Below are 18,160 nucleotides of genomic sequence, written 5' to 3'. Positions count from 1 at the left end.
GCGGGAGGTGATGCAATCCGGGTGCACTGCTAGTGGTGAAGAAAACTTCCTAGTGCTAGTGAAGATAGCCAGAGGAACACTCAACTTATATTGAGAATCAGGGCTGAAGTTGTGTCTAGTACCTGTGGGAAAGACGACAACTCGTTGGGCCTTATCCTATATGCCTGTTTGAAAAGACGGCTAATTATCCAAAAAAGTTTGATTGTTTTTACAAAACCTGAAAAAGGAGCTTGATCAGCTCTGAAACACGTAGCATTAATAAAGTTCACCCATATGATAATCCCCCAGTGGTACCTATTTGTTCCATACCTTTGGCAGCGCTATCCAGATCCCCCGGGTTCTCTCACTTCTAGTTTTTATTTCCGGATCCATGGATGGGATCCAGCAGGTGGAGCAGCAGCCATCGGAAAGACGTTATTGCCAATCCCAGTGTTGTGCCTGGAGCCGCACAACTTTCCCACGTGAGCCACTGCGATTGGTGTTGTCCCATTTGACCTACGCTAGGAGCGCTTTCTGACTTTTTCTTTCACTCTTGTGATTAGTGGGGGTCGTGATGTCAGACTCTCAGCTAGCATACATTAGTGGTATATACTGTGAAGAATTGACAAGTGTTGTTCATGGGTTAAACCTTTCAGTAATTTGCTTTTTTGACAACATGATTGTCCATATTTAATGGTTTTCTGCTATATTAACTAACGATGGTCACATATCGACTACTAAAGTCTAGTGGAGCAACTGTGGCAGACTGATAGGTTTGTGGCGTTCTGTGCTTCTAAAAATACAATACACTGAAAGCAGAAGGTCATCCTTCAACTCATTCCTGTCATTTTATTACATACCATAGTGTATTATCAGCCTGTGATGACTGAGAGCAAGACATTTAGAGGAGTTAGCATTTCCTTCCTGGCTCTTTTGAACATTAGATAAGTCTCAAGTATTGGAGTAATTGAGTCGTACAACTTGCATCATTACTGACCTTGAGCGGCAACATTCAGCAAAGGTAAGGCAAATGGGAGGTCCGATGAATTAGAACATCATTTAATCATAGTCATTAAGCTATTTTTTCATTACTTTTCATTTTTACTTAACAGATGACTTTTACAGAATCTGATATATAGTTATGCCAATTTAATGGAAACTGCCCCAGTGTGCCTGTGTGGATGGCTCGTTGCAAGCAGCAAACAAAATAGTTTCCTATTAAATGACAGCAAGCAGAGATGCTGAAAAAAGTTGAGAATTTGATGCAGAAAATTTATTGTAAAATAATCATTATCATAACTTATCATTATATAAATAACTTTTAGTTGCTGAAACTGTAATACTCGCTCTACGCAATATAATATTGGGCTTTAAATATATATCTGAACCTGAATTGTAAATATTGGTATCTTGATGTGGTTATGAAAACCAGATTTTATCATATAATTGAATATATTCCGCAACAATATCGGAATTAAATAAAGGACAGATCAAAATTAAAGCTGCCAATATTTATTTTTGTTTGGTAGCACCCATGCTCTTTCTAAATGTGGATCTAACAAACAATAATTTGCCTAGAAATGTACATTCAGATTTGGAAAGAATTAGTTTTAGTAAATCAGGGCCGATGCCACACGTCAGTGGTGGATACATAAGGGTCTAAATTTTCTCATTCTATTTTATGCTCTATTCATCTTCTCATTTTCTTTTTCTTCTTTTGTGAGTTTTTCCATCAACCTTTTATCTTTTATAAGAATCTAAACCTAAAAAAAAAATGATCTGGAATATAAATTGGTATGCTTGCAGAATATAAGCATGTTCACATGGGCCATTAAGCAGACAAAACTTCAGACATGAACAAAATGAACATATACCCTGATGTAGGCAAATAAGTAAAAGCAAAAATGCATACAAATAAATAGGGTATTTAGTAAATACTGTTTTTGATTTAACCCCTTAATGACAGCCAATACATCTTTTTCCTGACCTGAGATATAAGGGAATATCATCCCCATACAGGTGACAATCCAGCAGCTGATAGCTGTACACTATAGCTTACAACTTGCTGTATCACAAACGATCAGTGTTGGCACCGTCCATATCTGTTTAGCCCCTTAGTTGCTGCTGTCAAAAGTGACTACATTGGAAAAATGGCTAAAAGATTGTAGGAGCTTCCGCTTTAACCCCTTCCTGCCATCCGACGTACTATCCCGTCCATGGGACCTGGGCCCCTATGCCCATGGACGGGACAGTACGTCTCAGCGATCAGCGGCGCCCACGTGGTGAGCGCCGCTGATCGCGGCCGGGTGTCAGCTGATTATCACAGCTGACACCCGGCACAATGTGTCAAGGGCGGTCACGGACCGCCCCCGACACGTTAACCCCTTGCACACCGCGATCAAACATGATCGCGGTGTACCGGGAGTTAAAGGGAAGCATCGGCAGGGAGGGGGCTCCCTCCGTGCTTCCCTGAGCCCCCCACGGCAGCGCAATGTGCAGCGCTGCTGCAGGGGGCTCCTTTCCTGCAGGCCCCCGAATCCAAGATGGCGACGGGGCCTTCGGGGGCCTGCAGGAAGCTGGCTTCCTCAGTGCCTGCAAAGCGCAGGCATGAGGAAGCCTTCGGCACTGCCTGTGACAGATCGCTGATCTGTCACAGTGATCTGTGATATGACAGATCAGCGATCTGTCACAGGACAGTGATGTCCCACCTGGGACTATGTAATAAAGTAATAAAAAAAAGTGTAAAAATAATTTAAAAAAAATCGCCAAATAAATTAGTAAAAAAAAAAAAATATTCCCCAATAAATTCATTTTTTGAAAAAAAAAAACAAAAAACAATAAAAGTACACATATTAGGTATCGCCGCGTCCGTAACGACCCCTTAAAAAATAAAAATAAAAAACTAAGCAAAAAATAATGATTTATTATCATACCGCCAAACAAAAAGTGTAATAACGCGCGATCAAAAAGACGCATATAAATATCCATGGTACCGCTGAAAACGTCATCTTGTCCCGCAAAAAAACGAGCCACCACACAGCATCATCAGCGAAAAAATAAAAAAGTTATAGCTCGCAGAATAAAGTGATGCAAAAATAATTATTTTTTATATAAAAGTTTTCATTGCATAAAACCGACAAAACATAAAAAAACGACCTAAATGAGGTATCGCTGTAACCATACTGACCCGAAGAATAAAACCGCTTTATCAATTTTACCGCACGCGGAACGGTGTAAACGCACTCCCCCAAAAGAAATTCATGAAACGCTGGTTTTTGTTCATTCTGCGCCCCAAAAATCGGAATAAAAAGCGATCAAAAAATGTCACGTGCCCGAAAATGGTACCGATAAAAACGTCAACTCGTCCCGCAAAAAATAAAACCTCACACGACTCAGTGGGTCAAAATACGGAAAAATTATAGCTCTCAATATGTGGTGATGCAAAAACTATTTTTACAATAAAAAGCGTCTTTTAGCGTGTGACAGCTGCCAAACATAAAAACCGCCATAAATAGTAAATCAAACCCCCCGTTATCACCCCCTTAGTTAGGGAAAAACAATAAAATAAAAAAAATGTATTTATTTCCATTTTTCCATTAGGGTTAGGGTTAGGGCTAGGGTTAGGGTTAGGGCTAGGGTTAGGGCTAGGGTTAGGGCTTGGGTTAGGGCTAGGGTTAGGGCTGAGATTAGGGTTAGGCGTGTGTTGGGGTTCGGGTTGGAGTTAGAATTGGGGGTTTCCACTGTTTGGGCACATCAGGGGCTCTCCAAATGCAACATTGCGTCTGATCTCAATTCCAGCCAATTCTGAGTTGAAAAAGTCATATGGTGCTCCTTACCTTCCAAGCTCTGCCCTGCGCCCAAACAGTGTTTTACCCCCACATGTAGGGTATCAGCCTACTCAGGACAAATTGCAAAACAATTTTTGGGGTCCAATTTCTCCTGTTACCCTTAGGAAAATAAAAAATTGGGGGCAAAAATATCATTTTTGTGGAAAAAAATGATTTTTTTATTTTCACGTCCGAGCGTTATAAACTTCTGTGAAGCACTTGGGGGTTCAAAGTGCTCACCACACATCTAGATAAGTTCCGTGGGTGGGTCTAGTGTCCAAAATGGGGTCACTTGTGGGGAGTTTCAATAGTTTAGGTACATCAGCGGCTCTCCAAATGCACATGACACCCGCAGACCATTCCATCAAAGTCTGCATTCCAAAACGTCACTACTTCCCTTCCGAGCCCCGACGTGTGTCCATACAGTAGTTTTCTCCCACATATGGGGTGTCAGCGTACTCATGACAAATTGGACAACAACTTTTGGGGTTCAATTTCTCCTGTTACCCTTGGGAAAATAAAAAAATTGGGGACTAATTGATCATGTTTGTGGAAAAAATGCGATTTTTTTATTTTCATGCCCTGGCATTATAAACTTCTGTGAAGCCCTTGGGGGTTCAAAGTGCTCACCTCACATCTAGATAAGTTCCTTAGGGGGTCTAGTTTTCAAAATGGGGTCATTTGTGGGGGGTTTCCACTGTTTAGGTACATTAGGGGCTCTCCAAAGGCAACATGACACCCGCTGACCATTCCATCAATGTCTGCATTCCTAAACATCACTACTTCCCTTCTGAGTCCTGACGTGTGTCCATACAGTAGTTTTCTCCCACATATGGGGTATCAGCGTACTCAGTACAAATTGGACAACAACTTTTGGGGTCCAATTTCTCCTGGTACCTTTGGGAAAATAAAAAAATGGTGACTAAAAGATCATGTTTGTGGAAAAAATACGAATTTTTTATTTTCACGCCCGGGCGTTATAAACTTCTGTGAAGCACTGGGGGGTTCAAAGTGCTCACCACACATCTAGATAAGTTCCTTGGGGGGTCTAGTTTACAAAATGGTGTCATTTGTGGGGGGTTTCCACTGTTTAGGTACATCAGGGGTTTTCCAATCGCGACATGGTGTCCGATCTCAATTCCAGCCAAAAACGTCAAATGGCACTGCTTCCCTTCCGAGCTCTGCCATGCGCCCAAATAGTGGTTTACCCCCACATGTGGGGTATCAGCGTACTCAGGACAAATTGTACAATAACTTTTAGGGTGTTGTTACCCTTGGGAAAATAAAAATTGGGGTGAAAAGATCATTTTTGTGGAAACAATATGATTTTTTAATTGTACCGCTGTACGTTCTAAACTTCTGTAAAGCCCTTGTGGGTTCAAAGTTCTCACCACATATCTAGATAAGTTCCTTGGGGGGTCTAGTTTCCAAAATGGGGTCACTTGTAGGGGGTTTCCACTGTTTAGGTACATCAGGTACTCTCCAAACGTGACATGGCGTCCGATCTGAATTCCAGTCAATTTTGCATTGAAAAAGTCAAACGGCGCTCCTTCCATTCTGAGCTCTGCCATGCGCCGAAACAGTCGTTCCCCCCCACAAATCAGGTATCAGCATACTCAGGACAAATTGTACAATAACTTTTGCAGTCCAATTTCTCCTGTTACCCTTGGTAAAATAAAAAAAATTGAACCTGAAGTATTTTTTTTGTGAAAAAAAGTTAGATGTTCATTTCTTTTTAAATATTCAAAAAAATTCCTGTGACGCACCTAATGGGTTAATAAACTTCTTGAATGTGGTTTTGAGCACCTTAAGGGGTGCAGTTTTTAGAATGGTGTCACTTTTGGGTATTTTCTATCATATAGACCCCTCAAAGTGGCTTCAAATGTGATGTGGTCCTAAAAATAAAATGGTGTTGTAAAAATGAGAAATCGCTGGTCAACTTTTAACCCTTATAACTTCCAAACAAAAAAAAATGTTGGTTCCAAAATTGTGCTGATGTAAAGTAAACATGTGGGAAATGTTAGTTATCAAGTTTTTTGTGTGCCGTATCTCTGTGATTTAAGGGCATAAAAATTCAAAGTTGGAAAATTGCGAAATTTTCAAAATTTTTGCCAAATTTCTGTTTTTTTCACAAATAAACGCAAGTTATTTGAATGAAATTTTACCACTAACATGAAGTACAATATGTCACGAGAAAACAATGTCAGAATCACCGGGATCCATGGAAGCGTTCCAGAGTTATGACCTCATAAAGGTACAGTGGTCAGAATTGTAAAAATTGGCCCGGTCATGAACGTGCAAACCACCCTTGGGGGTGAAGGGGTTAATCTAATTGACACACCAAGATCATGATTGTGTGGTCCTGATGTTTGCCATAGCAGTTCGTGGCCAAATAGCGGCCTTAGAGTCTGCCGGCTATAGTGGTCAGTTCAGAAGTTAGGGTACCGTTACACCTAGCGATGCACCAGCGATCCCGACCAGCGATATGACGCGGTCAGGATCGCTGGTGCATCGCTAGGTGGTCGCTAGTGAGCTAGCGACATCGCTGGGGACGGGGGTCACTACTTACCTGTCAGACGCGGCGATCCTGCGTCCTCCCGCCCGGCTCCATGCGTCGCTCGTCGTCACAGCAGGAAGCCCCGTAGGAAGTGACCGACGAGGAATGGTCCAAGAGCTTCTTGCGCGATCAGCGATTACCAGCGGGGGAGCCGGTCGGAGGTAAGTATCACATGCAGCGATATCGCTAGCAATATCGCTGCAACGTCACAAAATCGGTGACTTTACAGCGATATTGCTAGCGATATCGCAGTGTGTAACGGGGGCTTTAGTGACATTTAGGGGGTAAACAAACACTTTTTCATTCCGGCTATACCACTTTGCATTAATTCCTGAAAATCACCTGATGGGTTAATAAACTACCTGACAGCAGTTTTCAATATGTCGAGGGGTGCTGTTTTTGAAATGGTATCACTTTTTGGGGTTTTCCAATATATAGGACCCCCAAAGTCACTTCAAACCTGGATAGGTCCCTCAAAAAATAAATTTTGTAACTTTCCTTGAATAAAATGAAAAATTACTGCTACATTTTTAAACCTCCTAAAAGCCTAACAAAATAAATTAGCATTTTAAAAATGGTGCTGATGTACAGCAGGCATGAGGGAAATGTTATTTATTAATGATTTTGTGTGGAATGACTATCTGGATTAAACGAATAATTATTCAAAGTTTGAAAATTGCAATTTTTTTACATTTTTGTCAAGTTTCTGATATTTTTTTTATAAATAAACACAAAACATATCAACCTAAATTTACCATTATCATAAATTATAATGAGCCACGAAAAAACATTCTCAAAATCAATGGGATTTGTTGAAGCGTTCCAGAGTTATCACCACATAAAGTGATATTGGTCAGAATTTTAAAAATTGGCTCCGTCACTAAGGGGTTAAAAAAAAGCCAAAAAGCCATCCACCACCGTCAAGGTGTACCCAAATTTGGAATGGGCCTAACCTCTAGTATTAAAACCTTACCATGCATCATAGTGGACCACAATTGTCCAAATATCAGAAAATGGCACTTCCAAATGCATTCATCAATCTAGAGGACAGCTGTTAAAGAAGAAGCAAGCAGGCGAAATGCGCATCGGGGCGCAGGGGCTCACCACCACCAAAGTCGCACACTTCACCCTTATATACCCTGTATACCGATTATTTACTCCCTATTTGTGACTATTCTATGCCTCTTCCACATTGATATATTATATGCACAGCAACAAATTCAGGTTCCCAATAGGTTAATTTGAACTTTTCTGTGGTTGGTGTCCCCTATTGGGGTATGTTGACAGTGATTGTGTACAAGTAGCATTTTTATGGATTTTATTATGTTTCAAAATAAAATAATTTATTTTAAATAGTACATGGTTTTCTTCTTGTGTGGTGATAGCTTTAACAGCTGTCCTCTAGATTGATGCATTCATCATAGTGACCTCAGTGTGCTTAAGGGCCGAGCAGCCCTTATTCACACTGACATGTCTACAACATATGGTAAGGTTGTAATACTAGAGTTTAGGACCATCTCGTATTTGTGTACACCTTGACGCTGATGGAATGGCTTTTACCCTTTTTTTTTTTTATATATAAAAAATGGTTTTACTAAGTACCCTATTTATTTATATGCACTATTGCTTTTACTTATCTACTTACTGCAGGGTATTGATAGGGAAACCCTGATTCTATGGGGTCCCTTCATACACTCTTAGGGTCTTACTCTCCATACTTCTATGATATTAACTGTCAGAGGAGAGATCAACTCTCACCTAATCTTTGTTATTCTTGACTCTCACCTCTATACCTCTTATGATTCATGTAACTGAAGGACATATCACGAGTTCCACGTAGACCTAATGTAGATAATGAGTACATAGTCTTAGAACCAGATGAACCACCATAGATAAAGGGGCTATGAACCCATATTAAGACAGGTTAATGAGGCTAATGTTAGGGTATTGTATAACCAATACCTGTTTACACCTTTTTCTGGAAATTCCCGAATGTATCTAATAATTAACAGCCGGAGACAATATGATTGGTTACCGAATATGAATACGATTGGTTGGGACCATTTATGCTTACTGTTGAATAATCAACTGTCCAATAGAATATGATGATGTAATATAACCGCCTACTCAAAAGAGTATATAAACTTGATCTGATTAAAACAGCCGTGTGGCATTTGCAGATACATAACCTGCCTCTGTCCACCACTACTTGAGTAGGCCTCAAACCAATAACCTGGCAACCCTCTAGTATATCGATCTCCCATTGAGAGATAAAGATCAAATCAGAAACCCATCAGTATACAGTATGTACATTTTGTTTCTGTCTTAAGTTTTAACTCTTATAAGGAAGTTAAAACTTTATTCTTAAGTTGCTAATGGTATTTAGATAGGGACCATTTGCACACTGAGGAGTTAGCTTTGATGTCATGTTGTTTCAAAAGGTTGACTTTATAGGGGTTGATGATATGGATCTTCCTGCAAACAGACATACAGTTTCGTCCTGTGATTGACAGGAGTACAGGAGCTGTAAAATACAGACAGCTGACATCCGTCTCTTTAATACAGCAATTATTATAGAAGGGATCAAATTATCACATTGTTGGGTCCCATAGTGGATTTATTTTGCAAAAGTGTTTTTTTTTTAATTCAGCTATATGGTATTATAACACATATAATAATGTTAACATATTATTTAAAAACAGTGTAAGACATAAAAAATCGCAGAATTTGTTTTTCTATCCCCCAATAAAAATTAATAATTTATTTGTATCCTAAAATGGCTCTATTAACCCCTTAGTGACCAAGCCATTTCTGACCTTAATGACCAAGCCAATTTTTACAAATCTGACCACTGTAACTTTATGAGGTTATGGCTCTGGAACGCTTCAAGGGATCCCACTGATTCTGAGACTGTTTATTTGTGACCTTGAACCCAAACACAACCCTAACCCCAACACAACCCTAACCCTAACACAACCCTAACCACAGCTCTAACCTCAACCCTAACCCTAGCCCCTATCCTAACCCTAACTGCAAAAAATGGAAAAAGTAAAAAAAAAATAATTTTATTATTATTATCTAACTAAGGGGGTGACAAAGAGCGGTTGACTTACTATTTTTGTTATTGTGATCACTGTGACAGGATCTATCACAGTGATCAAAATTAACCAATAGGAAAAATCTCCTATTGAGTGCTGGGCACTGAGCATGTGCCCGCCATTTTCTTCCAGGATGATGACATGGAGGGTCACGGCCAGGGGATGGAACAGGAGGGTCCAGGGATAGCAGAGGTACTGGGGGAGCTTGGGGGCCGCAATTTCTCTCTACTCTCATATGCTAGATTATATTAGAGGAAAATCTGGCTTTTTTGTGATCGCTGTTATTCGGTAAATAACGGCGATCACTTCACTGGGGACGGTAAAAACTGACCCAAATCATGTTCTCCGGGGTCTCAGTTATACCCAGTAGCATAGACCCTGGAGATTTTCCAACGCTGGGGGGAGCTATACACTTATTTCTCAGTACCGTTAAAAAGCGGCGCTGAGGAATAAGGCCCCTTAACTGCCGCCGTTCAAAGGCATATCGGTGGTCGTTAAGGAGTTAAATAAAATAGTCACTAATTCCATAAAAATCAAGCCCGTACATGGATAAATTGCTGGAAAAATAAGGAAGGGATGACTCTTGGAATATGCCAACCTGAAAATTAACTATACAGTGGAAAAATGCTTCCAATATTTTTACGCTGTTAAATTCTCAGTGTGGGTCCAGGTCCTTAGGCCCCCAAGACTTTCTATTGAATCAGTACATCATTCTAAGGTCACTTTCAGAAGTTTAGTATTTGGTCAGGATTTTACATTAGTATTTGTAAAATAAAACTGGAAGTGGTGAAAAATGTAGAAGTTGTGCACATGTTTCTATTATCCTTTTCCTTACAAATCCTGATGTAAACTACTGACCAAATACATGAACGTAGCCTAAGAGAGAGACGCATACTCTTTCCCTAAACTGCGTGCTTTAGGGCAGTCTTAGGAGCGATCTGTGGGGTTCTCACGATTCAACCATTCTCCTTTCTCAAAAAAGTAATAAATAAATGATCAATAAATTATATGTAGCACAAAATGTTATTATTCAAAAATTACACTCATTCTTTTAAAAAAAAGCTATTAGAGCTACTGAAAAGGCAAAAAATGGCTCTTTGAAATCAGCAATGCTAAAAAATATTAAAATTTATAAGTACTGTATGGTACAACAACCTTAACATAATGCTTACCTAGCAATGGCAATAGGAATGCAGTCCGTCTCTGGTAAAGGTCATTTGAACGTTCACTCACCCTAAATGAACTTGTATTATGAGATTTAGTGGCCTGTTAAGACAGCTTTTATTTGATCGCGGAATGATCTAATTTGAAAAGGACATTTCGTTTCAATTAAGACTCCATAACAGTTCCTAATGAAGTTGACAAAATCAATTTTATGGGAGATATTTCTCAGACAGACTATTAATTCAAACTTGGGTTTAGAAGTTCTTCAAAAGTTGCATTGTTTAATTAGAAAGGAGTCGGAGAGATATGAAGCAGATAATATAATCTACGGCGTTCTCCCTACCCACCTGTTTTTTATAACTCAAAGATCCATTAACGTGAAATTCGCCACATTTTTAAATCTGACACAATGAATATTTGAGAATTCACTTCTGCAATAATGAGACAAAATTATAATGATCTTTACGCAATATGGAGAAAGTACTCTGTTTCTTAAAGCAGCAGCAGCAATGATAATATAGAATGATGCTATCGACCCTATTTCCTCAATACACAGGGAAAGTATTACACCATATTTCACACTTATCCTACAACTACTACACCTGACCAAACACACATCTACAAGGACTGACGTTGTCACGTATACGCGCCAAACGCCAGGATGCCAGAAGCGGAGCTGCACCTGCAGGGGATCGTATGAGAGGAAAGTATGAAAAACGTTTGTTATTTTTTAATAAAATGAATTATATGGGCTTGGGGAGGAGCAAATGATGATGAATTGTGGGTGTGGGATGGCGTACGTTGTATGATGATGTATTGAGGTGGATACAAATAATGCTAAATCGGGGGTGGGTGACAGCAAATGATGCATTGAGGGTGGGGAACGGGGGACAGCAAATGATGAATATAGGGTGGGAGACTGGGAACAGTAAATGGTGACTTGAGAATGGAGGGAGGGGATAGCAATTAATAATGAATAGAGGGTGGGGGTTTGGTAGAGCAAATAATGATATATTGAGGGTGGGGTACAGCAAGGGATAATGAACAGAGGGTGCGGAGAGCCAATGATTAATTGAGACTGGGGTATGGGGGACAGCAAATGATAATGAATTGTGAATGGGAAGAGTAAATGATGACATATTGAGACTGAGGGATGGGGGGACAGAAAATGATGATGAATTGAGCGTGAGGGAGAGTAAATGATGAATTAAGCAAGGGGAGATAAATGATGCTGTGTTGAGGATGAGCGAGACCAAATTATGATGAATCGAGGGTAGGGGTGGGACAGAGAGAGGACATGACATAATGAACTAGGGCGGAGGGGGGCATGTAAATATAATGAATCAGGGAGCAGGAGGTACAGAGTGGGGGGCATTGAGGATGCAGGAGTGTGACTGGTGTTAAATTGGTGGAAAGAGTACAGATGCTAATTAATCTATATATTTATTGGGTGGGGAAAGTGGCTATGTATAGTTAGTGGGTGCACAGTGGTGGATTACAATGTATATTTGGAATGGTTGGTTGCATAATAACTAATTATATATTAATGGTGTATTCAGCTGCGTAGTGCAGAAGTTGGCAAAAAAGTGGGGAATGTGCTCTGGAAGCGGCACTCTAGATAATTGTGTGCTATTTTCTGCAGAGACGAGTCCTGGGTGAAAGAAGTGATGGCGGTCTGTGTTTGATGAAGAAGAAAAGCGAAGATGAAGCACTTCAACTAGAGATGTCACCTGTGAGTCAGTGTTTTACCTATACTCTTATACTAAATACGGTATACTATATACAGAGCTCCTGTGTATAATGTCAATGATGATCACTGTATTACTTGTACACTACAGTTTAAACAGAGCTCCTGTGTATAATGTCACTGATGATCCCTGTATTATCTGTACACTGACACTATATACAGAGCTCCTGTGTATAATGTCACTGGTGATCCCTGTATTACCTGCACACTATACACAGAGCTCCTGTGCATAACTGCACTTACGGTAATATTAGGATTATGTTCTTTTTTATTAATAATCAGTATTATAATAGTTGGTCACTATGGGGTGGTAATATGTGATCTGGTCATGGCAGTATTTGTACCTTCCATGTGGTGTTAATTATACACTATCTGGTGGTAATATATGGTCTGGTCATGGTGTGGTGGTATTTGTTCCTTTTATGTGGTAATATTTGGTCCCTATGTGTGCTAATATGTGGTCTGGTCATGGTGTGATGGTATTTCTCCCTTGTACATGTTATTATTCGGGAAGCAGGAAAGCAAAAAACAGAAACGCAAAAATGAAAATGGGCTGTGGCGTGAAGGGGTTAATAGTTTATTTTTTATCAATTAACAAAATGCAAAGTGATTGAACAAAAGTGAAATCTAAATTAAATCAATATTTGGTGTGACTACCCTTTGCTTTCAAAACAGCTTAAAAAAATCAATTCTTTTAGGTACACTTGCATACAGTTTTTGAAGGAACTCGGCAGGGAAATAGTACCAAACATCTTGGAGAATTAGGCTGGGTTCACACGTAGCAGAACTCTTGCGGAAATTACCGTGAGAATTCCGGAATTCCATTCCATGGGAAAATCGCATTTTAAATTCCCGCGATTTTCCCGTGGAAAAACTATCATTTTGCAAGCGTAATTAGCTTGCAGAATTGCTAGCGTTTTTCAAGCGATCTGGAGCATCGCTTGGAGAACTGATTGACAGGTTGGTCACACTCGTCAAACATAGTGTTTGATGAGTGTGACCAACTTTTTACTATTGAGGCCGCCTATGCGGCTTCAATAGTAAAAGATAGAATGTAAAAAATAATAATAAAAAAAATATTGTTATTCTCACCTTCCGACGTCCTGCGCAGCCTTCCCGCCTCTCTCCACGCTCCTGGTCCCAGTAATCCTTTGCGACAATTACCGTGATGACGTCTGGTCTCGCAGTCATTCGCGATGACGTCGCTCGAATAACCGCAAGACTTCGCGATCCCGCGAGAACGGACGTCATAGCTCGCAAAGGCTTACTGTGACCGGGAGCATGGAGAGAGGCGGGATGGCTGCGTGGGACGTCGGAAGGTGAGAATAACAATATTTTTTATTTTAAATTCTATTTTTTACAGGGATATGGTACCCAAAGCCCGGAGGACAGTCTCCTCTCCTCCGGACCGTGGGTAGCATCCGCAACTGTTCTGCTTACTTTTCACATGGTGGGCACAGCCACATGCGGAAAGTAAGCAGAACAATGCATTCCTATGAGTGCGGGATCGCCGCTATTCCACAAAATTAATGAGCATGCTGCGTTTTTTACCGCGACGCGATTCCGCCGCGGTAAAAACCGCAGCATTAGCACAGCATTGCGGAATCCCATAGGAATGCATGGGATGCTTATTTTTCGCGACAAAATTGCGCGGTTAAAACCGCAGCGGAAACGCGAAAAAAACGCCACGTGTGAATTCAGCCTTAACCACAAATCTTTCTGACTCTGCATATAATCCCAGAAAGACTGGATGATGTTGAGATCAGGGCTCTGTGGGGACCATATCATCACTTGCAAAGCTCCTTGTTCTTTTTGCTAAGGATAGTCCTTAAGGACATTGGCTATATGTTTGGGTTCATTGTCCTTCTGCAGAATAAATATGGAGTTAATCAGATGCCTCACTGATGGTTTTGCATGATAGGTAAGTATCTGCCTGTATTTTTCAAAATTGAAGACATCAATATTCTTATAGCCAAATTTTCAATTTCACCTGATGAAAATCAGCCCCAAACTTGCAGTGAACATCAACCCCAAGGCTGACTACTTAGTCACGGTTCTCAATGTTGCCCTTTTTTGGTGTTTATAATGCTGAGACAAACAAGCAGATACTTATCCATCATGTAATACCTTTTAAACAGGAAACACAAGGCTCTTGTTCTGGTGTTTTGTGGGGTGTCAGCCATGAGACCCCTAGCTAAATTATAATTATAACCATCCTGTCAATAGGTGCTAAATGTTGTTAGTGAGCAAACCCTTTTTAAGCCTTTTGGGCAGCTCAGTGCCCAGTGTGAAAACACCCATTTTCTTAATTTATTAATACATGGAAAAATGTAAAATAAAAACATGGCAACACGTAAAAATCAAACATAAAAAAATAAAAAACAGACAAAAATGCAAACAGCTTAATTTAATTAATAAATAAAAAATCTCAGTTATAATATGTAACCTCGCGCCCTGACTGGTTGGAAGGGGCGTGACTAAGTAGCTACTTTGGTGTTCACTGGAGCCTCTGATGGTGAGGTCAGGCTTGAGCAGCAGGTAGCTGCCAGGTACAACTCCAGGGTGGTGTCTGGCTGTGGGTGCTGATCCCACTGGGGGACTGGACACTGATAGCCAGTGCGGGCAGGTACTGACAGGCATGACTGGTACTCTGACAGGCACGGCTGGCACTCTGGCAGGACAGGCGGGCATGGCTGGCACTCTGGCAGGACAGGCAGGCATGAATGGCAATTGTTATGATTGAGTCACCGTAGGAGGCAGACACAAAAATAGAAGCTACGTCCAGAGAAGTTGGCAACTATCAGATTGCAGACCCCTGAACCTATCAACACAACTAGCAGTAGCCATGGGGGGTTCCTACGATGCCCTAGACCCCTCGATCACAGCCGGAGCACTAAATAGCCTAAAGACAGAAAAGGAAATCTAAACTGCCCCAGAGCAGACCCCAAAGTAAAAGGCAGCCCCCAACATATAATGACGGTGAAGCAAGATGAAAAAACACTCACACAGACAGAAAGATAGGCTGAGCAAACGACGGGGCCCAAGCTAGCTAAACAGAACAGGAAAGGAAGGTTGCTGTCTGCAATCTGCCAAAACCCTATCAAAGACATAAGCCAACAAGCTGATATGAAAAAGACCCTGAAGCAGCTAGGCTTCAAAAACTAAATCAGCACTCATGTATTTTCAAAAGACAGAGCTAAAGGAATTCAGCACACCCCAGCAGGGAATGGCTGAAATCCAGAAAAACAAAGCAAAACAAAGTCTAAGCACAAATGCAAAAAGCCAAGCAGAAAATTTAGCTTTAGAGGAGCAGGAATTCAGACTGGTCTCCAAGGATCCCACAGAGAAATCACCTGCAGGGCAGAAGGGTGTCGGCAGCCTTATATCCAGTCAGTAACTCCACTCAGCCAGTCATCATGATCAGACTCAGGTGTTTGATAATCAGGCTCACTACCTTTCTTTACCAGAAGAGGGAGTTCCTCGGGCCTCAGTAGTGAAGGGGAAAATGAACTCACAACAGTACCTCCCCCTTGAGGAGGGGTCACCGAACCCTCAACCACACCACCAGGGCGATCAGGGTGAGCCCGATGAAAGGCACGCACCAATCTTTTGGCATGAATATCAGAGGCAGAGACCCAGAAATTATCCTCCTGACCATAACCCTTCCACTTAACCAAATACTGGAGCCTCCGTCTAGCCAGACGGGAATCCAGTACTTTCTCTACCTCATATTCCATGTTACCTTCAACCAATACAGGGTCTGGAGGTGCCACCCCCGGAACAACAGGTTCAACAAACCTCTTCAACAAAGATTTATGGAACACATTATGGATTTTAAATGTGACAGGAAGAGCCAAACGAAAAGAGACCGGATTAATAATCTCCAAAATCTTGTAAGGTCCAATAAATCTAGGCTTAAACTTAGGAGAAGCCACCTTCATAGCAATATTTTTTGATGATAACCACACCATATCACCAACCTTAAACTGGGGACCAATGGTCCTATGTCGGTTGGAAAACCGCTGGGCCTTTTCCTGGGAGAGAGATAACTTATCCACCACTTGGTCCCAGATCTGGTGCATTCTCTCCACCACAGTGTCAACACCTGGGCAGGCAGAGGGCTCCACCTGCCCTGAAGAAAATCGAGGATGAAACCCAAAGTTACAAAAAAAAGGTGACATCAAAGTGGCAGAACTAGCTCTATTATTTAAAGCAAATTCGGCCAAGGGCAAAAATGAAACCCAATCATCCTGATCAGCAGAAATAAAACATCTCAAATATGACTCCAAGGTCTGGTTTGTTCTCTCTGTCTGCCCATTGGTCTGAGGGTGAAAAGCAGAGGAGAAGGACAACTGAATTCCCAGCTTGGAACAGAAAGTTCTCCAAAATCTAGACACAAACTGGACTCCTCTGTCAGATACAATGTTCTCAGGAATCCCGTGCAAGCGAACCACCTGTTGTAAAAACAGGGGCACCAACTCAGAGGAAGATGGCAACTTAGGGAGTGGTACAAGATGAACCATCTTAGAGAACCTATCACAAATCACCCAAATAACAGTCATCCTTTGAGAGACAGGCATATCAGAGATGAAATCCATTGAAATATGGGTCCATTGCCTCTTGGGAACAGGCAAAGGCATCAACAACCCACTAGAGCGAGAACACGATTTAGACCGGGAGCACGTCCCACAGGACTGCACAAAATTCCTGACATCACGAGACAAGGAGGGCCACCAAAAAGACCGACTCACCAGATCTCTAGTACCACAAATACCTGGATGACCAGCCAAAGCAGAGCAATGAACTTCAGACATCACTCTCTTCTTCCACTGGTCAGGAACATACAACTTTCCACTGGGACAACGCTCAGGTTTGTCCTCCTGGAACTCTTCCAGAGCACGTCTCAAATCGGGCGAGATGGCAGAAAGAACTACCCCTTCGCCTAAGATGGTAGCAGGCTTGGTCACCACTGGAGAATCAGCAAAGAAGCTCCTAGAGAGGGTGTCTGCCTTGACATTCTTAGTTCCAGGAAGAAAAGAAACCACAAAATCAAAACGTGTAAAAAACAAGGCCCACCTAGCCTGTCTAGGGTTCAAGCGCTTAGCCGACTCTAGGTAAATTAAATTCTTGTGGTCAGTGAGGACCACGACTTGATGCTTAGCTCCCTCCAACCAATGTCTCCACTCCTCAAATGCCCATTTCATGGCCAACAGTTCCCGATTCCCCACATCATAGTTACGTTCAGATGGAGAGAACTTTCGGGAAAAGAAAGCACAGGGATTCATTTTAGATGTTACAGGATCCTTTTGGGACAAAACAGCTCCTGCACCAATCTCAGAAGCATCCACCTCTACCTGGAACCGAAGTGAGACATCAGGTTGCCGCAAAACAGGGGCAGAGGTGAATCTTCGCTTCAGCTCCTGAAAGGAAGAAACAGCATCCGGAGACCAATTTAACACATCAGCACCCTTCTTAGTCAAATCAGTCAATGGCTTGGCAATACTAGAAAATTTTGCTATAAATTTCTGATAAAAATTAGCAAAACCCAAAAACTTCTGGAGGGCCTTCAAAGAAGTGGGCTGAACCCAATCGTAAATGGCCTGTACCTTGGCCGGGTCCATTTCAATAGTTGACGGGGACAAAATAAATCCCAAAAAAGAAATCCTCTGTACTCCAAAAAGGCATTTAGATCCTTTGACATACAGGGAATTCTCCCTCAAGATCCGGAACACAGTCCGAATATGTTCCACATGAGAATCCCAATCCTTGGAGAAAATCAAAATATCAT

General features: G+C 41.4%; 1 protein-coding gene across 1 annotated transcript in view; it reads left to right on the top strand.

The window, feature by feature from the left end:
• The first annotated feature begins 911 nt into the window (after positions 1–911).
• LOC141088371 (platelet glycoprotein IX-like) overlaps positions 912–18,160 on the top strand; it is a 33,509-nt gene continuing 16,260 nt past the window's right edge. Inside the window, exon 1 of the mRNA XM_073574393.1 lies at positions 912–1,000. The gene's annotated coding sequence lies outside the window, so the exon portion shown is untranslated. The remainder of the gene's footprint in view (positions 1,001–18,160) is intronic.

Source organism: Dendrobates tinctorius, unplaced genomic scaffold, assembly GCF_039654945.1.
Source record: "Dendrobates tinctorius isolate UK_male_01 unplaced genomic scaffold, ASM3965494v1 ptg000038l, whole genome shotgun sequence".
Lineage (NCBI taxonomy): Eukaryota > Metazoa > Chordata > Amphibia > Anura > Dendrobatidae > Dendrobates > Dendrobates tinctorius.
The sequence above is the reverse complement of the archived record's forward strand: the minus strand, read 5'-3'. Positions and strand labels throughout refer to the sequence as shown.